The sequence below is a fragment of the Crocuta crocuta genome, unplaced genomic scaffold, assembly GCF_008692635.1.
Source record: "Crocuta crocuta isolate KB4526 unplaced genomic scaffold, BGI_CrCroc_1.0 scaffold619, whole genome shotgun sequence".
Taxonomy (NCBI): domain Eukaryota; kingdom Metazoa; phylum Chordata; class Mammalia; order Carnivora; family Hyaenidae; genus Crocuta; species Crocuta crocuta.
The window spans coordinates 665,120-669,836 of record NW_027533395.1 but is presented as its reverse complement, the minus strand read 5'-3'; the positions used below and the strand labels follow the sequence as shown (position 1 = coordinate 669,836).

The window sequence follows — 4,717 nt, the reverse complement described above, 5'->3', positions numbered from 1 at the left end:
TTTACATGTATGAAGTTTGGGTGTGTGTGTGTGTGTGTGTGTGTGTGTGTGTGTTGTGTGTGTTTGTAATTGAAATTTTATTACATGTGTAGATTTGTGTGGCTATGAGGTGAATAAGTGGGTCTTCTGGGGTATGAGAGACTAAAGCTCATGCCAAGGGAAAAGCTTGTAGAATCTATAACACTAAACCAAATGTCATTTAGTATATCAGTTGCTTTTTAAGTTACTATCAAGAGTCATTGAAGGGAGGGGCACCTGGCTGTCTCAGTCAGCGAAGCCTGTGGCTTTTGATCTTGGAGGTGAGAGTTTGAATTCCACATAGGGTTTAGAGATTACTTAAAAAATAAAATCTAAAAAAAATATCATTGAAAGGACAGGAGGCTAGTTATCAGGAAAGCTAAATACACATTTTCACACTCAGTATCTACCTGTTGGGGGAGCTGGGGGCAAGGGCAGAGTCCTGAAGTCACTGGTTGAAGTCAACGGCTCATTATGGCACATTCAGAAGGAAAGACCTGGTAATGACAAGTGATGTTCTCCAGAGCGGCAGGCTCTTCAGTCTTGCCTTACTTTTTACTTGAAGACAATTTTCTGTAAGTGAGGCCAATGAGATAACTCTCTGCTGAGACATCTATAGTGATTCTTCATTCATTCTATCATTATTTCATAGGTCCAGATGATGCCCAGATTTCTACCACTGGCCCAGACCTCTCTCTTGAATGTCACACCAGTATCACCAAACTGATGAATCCACTTCTAATATTTTCTTCCAAGCAGTCAGGGAAGAAGACCATAAACAGCTTCAGCCTGCATCATATTTATGGCTCCCAGAAAAAAGCATCAATATATCAAATCACAGGGTAACATTTTATTGACTCTGCTTGAGTAATATGCTCAACAAGAATTAATCACATGGCCAAGGCCTGGCCAGACTGGAGCACAAGTCTCCCCCTGCAGCAGATGTGGTCCACGCCCCACCCATTTACCTTGGCCACACCAAAGTTTACCTGCAGACGGTTCGTTCCTGTATAGTCTCATGGGTCTGAGCCCCTAGAGAGAGCTCAGGTAGCAGGGCAGCCTAAAAATGCCAGAGTTAACCCAAGAGCAAGCCCTATCAGGTGAGGGCCAGGAGTTGAAGGATAAATACCTCTGCTTCCTTTCCTTCCAGTGGGAGAATTCTGTGGTGTATTCTCTCCAGTCTTCCAGAAGGGCTCCAGGGGGAGCCATTACCCTCAGTGGTAACTCACTCACTGAGGCACCATTTATTTGTCTCCCCCCCCCCCAACTTCCCTTCTCCCTCACTGTGTTCTCTGGGAGGTTTTCCAAATAAATAACTTGTACTCAAACTTTGTCTCAAGATGTGATTTCTGAGGAACCAGAACTAAGATAACTCCTTTTAGGCCATCTGTCTGAGAGCCCCAGCAAGCCCATATGACCAGGAAAAGAGTTTCGACCCCAAACTACATTCGTTTGTGACAGTATTCTCGTTCATAACCCACTTTCAACCTTTGCTTTTAAGACATAACAGTTCAGTGTTGGCTTCTGTGGAGAGCTGGGCAATAGGTTAATATCCAAGACTCCTCCAACCTGGCGATTTCCCTGAAACCAAGGAAGAATCTGGGACATGGCATGCTCAGAATTCCAAAGAAGAAAAGGTAGGCTGTTTCCTCAAAGGCTGCTGGAAGACAAAAAGAGCACTATTAGGAACTCCTTCATTTTTAGGCAACCACACCACATAGAGAACTCTGGACCCCAGGTGAGCATCAGAATACGGTGAGTATAAACCTAAGCAGAGAGTAACTGCAATCTCTGTTCAGCGTGGGCAACTCAGCGCTGACAGAACAAACATGCTAGAAAGAACAGGCTGTAAAGAGCAAACATGGGGCACCTGGGTGGCTCGGTAGATTGGGAGTCAGACTCTAGATTTTGGCTTAGGTCATGTTCTCATGGTTCGGTTCATGTCAGATTCCACGGTGACAGCACAGAGCCTGCTCATGATTCTCTCTCTCCCTATCTCTTTGCTTCTCTCTCTCTCAAAATAAATAAATGGACTTTTAAAAAAGAAGAACAAACATGAGGCTCAGCATGAACCTCTGCGCATGTTCAAGAGTCCCCAAGCCTTGCATGACAATATGCTCAGTCACAAGAAACCCCAGACACATCTGTGCATTTTCTCTCCTCCTCCCCAGTGGTAAGGTACAGGAAGAGATGTACCAAGAGAGAGCACTGGGGGACCATGCTAGCGAACCTCCTGCTGGCTCCGTCTCCCAACTGAGGGAGACCCAACTGGGGAATTTGTTGAGTGGGATCACACTGAAGTTGAGGTCAAGGAATGTGTACAAAATGGCGCCTTAAACTAAAAGTGGAGATCTCCAGAGTCCTGAGATGTGACTTAATGTCACGCTGCCGTCTACCACACTTTTAGAGAATTTGGATTCATCATAAGAGAGAAGGCTACCGTGACCCACGTGCTTCAGGAACTACCATGTGCTGACACTGGCCCAGCTGCCAAAAGGTGGGAAGGGCCTCACACATGTTCTGATTTTAACTGAGAATCCAGGCTTCCAGTCAGCTTTGCCAGCAGCTTTGATCCATCTGAACCTCAGTTTCTTCTGAGAAACGAGGGTGGACTCAGCCTTCGGACATGTTGTATTTGGCACGGTGTTTTGGAGTTTTTAACTAATTGCCAATATTTCAGTATGAAACTCCAGAATTTGGGGGCCAGAGTCATCAGGCCCAGGATGTTCAGAGAGGCCTGGGGGAGAGGTCTCGGCTGCTCTTTGCGTTGAGACAGGGAGGTAAAAGAAGTCAAGCTAATATTAAGCTATCAAGCTGCTGGTGCTGCCAAAAAAGAGAGAAAGGGGGAGAGAGACAGAGAGAGAAAAGAAAACCTGCGGAATTGGGTCCACTTGGCAACCACTGAAGATAAGTAGTGGCTGCTGTTTCAGGTGAGGCTGGCCCTCTCCAGGTCACCCTCGTCCTGGGTGGGTGATAGGATGATGGGCCCAACTTCCCTCATTTAAGATTCCTGCCTGCCCCAGTAGCCTTTGCGGTTATAATCCTTGAACAAGATGGTTCTTTGGCTCTAATATGCAATAGCAACAACAACCACAACAACAACAGAGCAATGGTTCCAGAGTGCCAGGCACTGGCCAGCAATTTACATACATTAGCTGTTGCAGACTTACAATGCCTTGTAAGGTAGGATTATTAAATGTACTTGTTTTTTAATGTTTTGGTTTTTTTTTAAATTTTGAGAGAGAGAGAGAGCACAAGCGGGAGAGGAGCAAAGATAGAGGGAGACACAGAATCCAAAGCAAACTCCAGGCTTTGAGCTGTCGGCACAGAGCCCATTGCAGGGCTTGAACCCACAAACTGTGAGATCATAACCTGAGCTGAAGTCTCCGACGCTTAATCTGACTGAGCCACCCAGGCGCCCCGCAGTTTCCTTATTTAAAAAGTAAGTTTGAGGGCCACTTGGGTGGTTCGGTCAGTTAAGCGTCTGACTTCGGCTCGGGTCATGATCTCGCGGTTCGTGGGCGAGCCCCGCATCGGGCTTTGTGGTGACAGCTAACTCAGAGCCTGGAGCCTGTTTCGGATCCTGTGTCTCCCTCTCTCTCTGACCCTCCCCTGCTCACGCTGCCTCTCTCTCTCTCTCTCTCTCTCTCAGAAATAAATAAAACATCAAAAAATAACTTTATAAAAAAAGTAAGTTTGGTGCACCAGGATGGCTCAGTCAGTTAGGCATCCGACTATTGGTTTCAGCTCAGGTCATTATCTCGGGGTTCGTGAGTTCGAGCCCCACATCAGACTCTGCTCTGTCTCTCAAAATAAATAAACTTCAAAAAAAGGAATACACCGCAAAAAAAAAATAAATAAGGAAACTGGGGTTCACACCTGTAGGTAAGTTTGCCCACTGTCCCACTGACCGCAAGCAACAGAGTCAAGCCTTGAACCTGGGCTGCCTAGACATGATTCTACCATCACACTACCCTGACACGGTCACTGTTATCTTGGTCAGCCTAACTTCAGCGCAGCTAGAGCCAGAATTGCAGCTGGTGGTTTATAAGTTTAAATGCCCCGTATTCAAGAGCCACGCAGTAGAGATGCAGGTGAGTATATGTCCAGGGAGCAGAAAATCAGGAGGTGGGGAGGTGATGAGGCACATCCTTGGTTAAAGCATGTGGGCGCCTGAGGCCAAAGTGCCTCAGGCTTAGTGTTAACAGAAGACAAGAGCTGTGAGCTTGGAGGGCACCGGGGTCAGTCTCCTGAGATGCCAGGACCTTTGAGAGGCCTTGGGGAGAACCTCCAGGTGCTCCTAGTGCTGAGACAGGTAGGTAGAAGGTGAGAGAGTGCAGGCTGATACCTGAACTCTCCCGGCTATGGGGGGTTAGGATGGGGGGGTTCTGGAGAGTGGAAATCAGGTGGCCCCCTCTGAGCTGGGGCCAATGTGAGCCTCTGAGCCAGGAGGCCTACAGCTCCCACCCATGCCCTCCTCCCTCTTGCCCCTCCCCCCTCTGGTCTGAGGATCCGTGTTAACGAACCAGGTTCCTGTGCCGGACGCAGCCCAGCTAGCTCACAGGGAAAAACTGGATCGGAGCCTTTCTTAGATGCAGCAATTTAGCTGAAGCCTCAGGGCCACGGCGCCCCTGCAGTGCAAGGGCGTGAGAAGGACAAGGAGGAAAAAGGACAAGTTCAGAGACCCATCACCTCTGCG

At 47.8% G+C, this 4,717-nt stretch overlaps 1 long non-coding RNA gene across 1 annotated transcript in view; it reads right to left on the bottom strand.

The window, feature by feature from the left end:
• Positions 1–881: 881 nt before the first annotated feature.
• LOC144218534 (uncharacterized) overlaps positions 882–4,717 on the bottom strand; it is a 3,991-nt gene continuing 155 nt past the window's right edge. Inside the window, exons 2-3 of the long non-coding RNA XR_013331182.1 lie at positions 4,545–4,649; positions 882–1,678 (exon numbers count right to left, since the gene is read on the bottom strand). This is a non-coding gene — a long non-coding RNA (uncharacterized LOC144218534). The remainder of the gene's footprint in view (positions 1,679–4,544; positions 4,650–4,717) is intronic.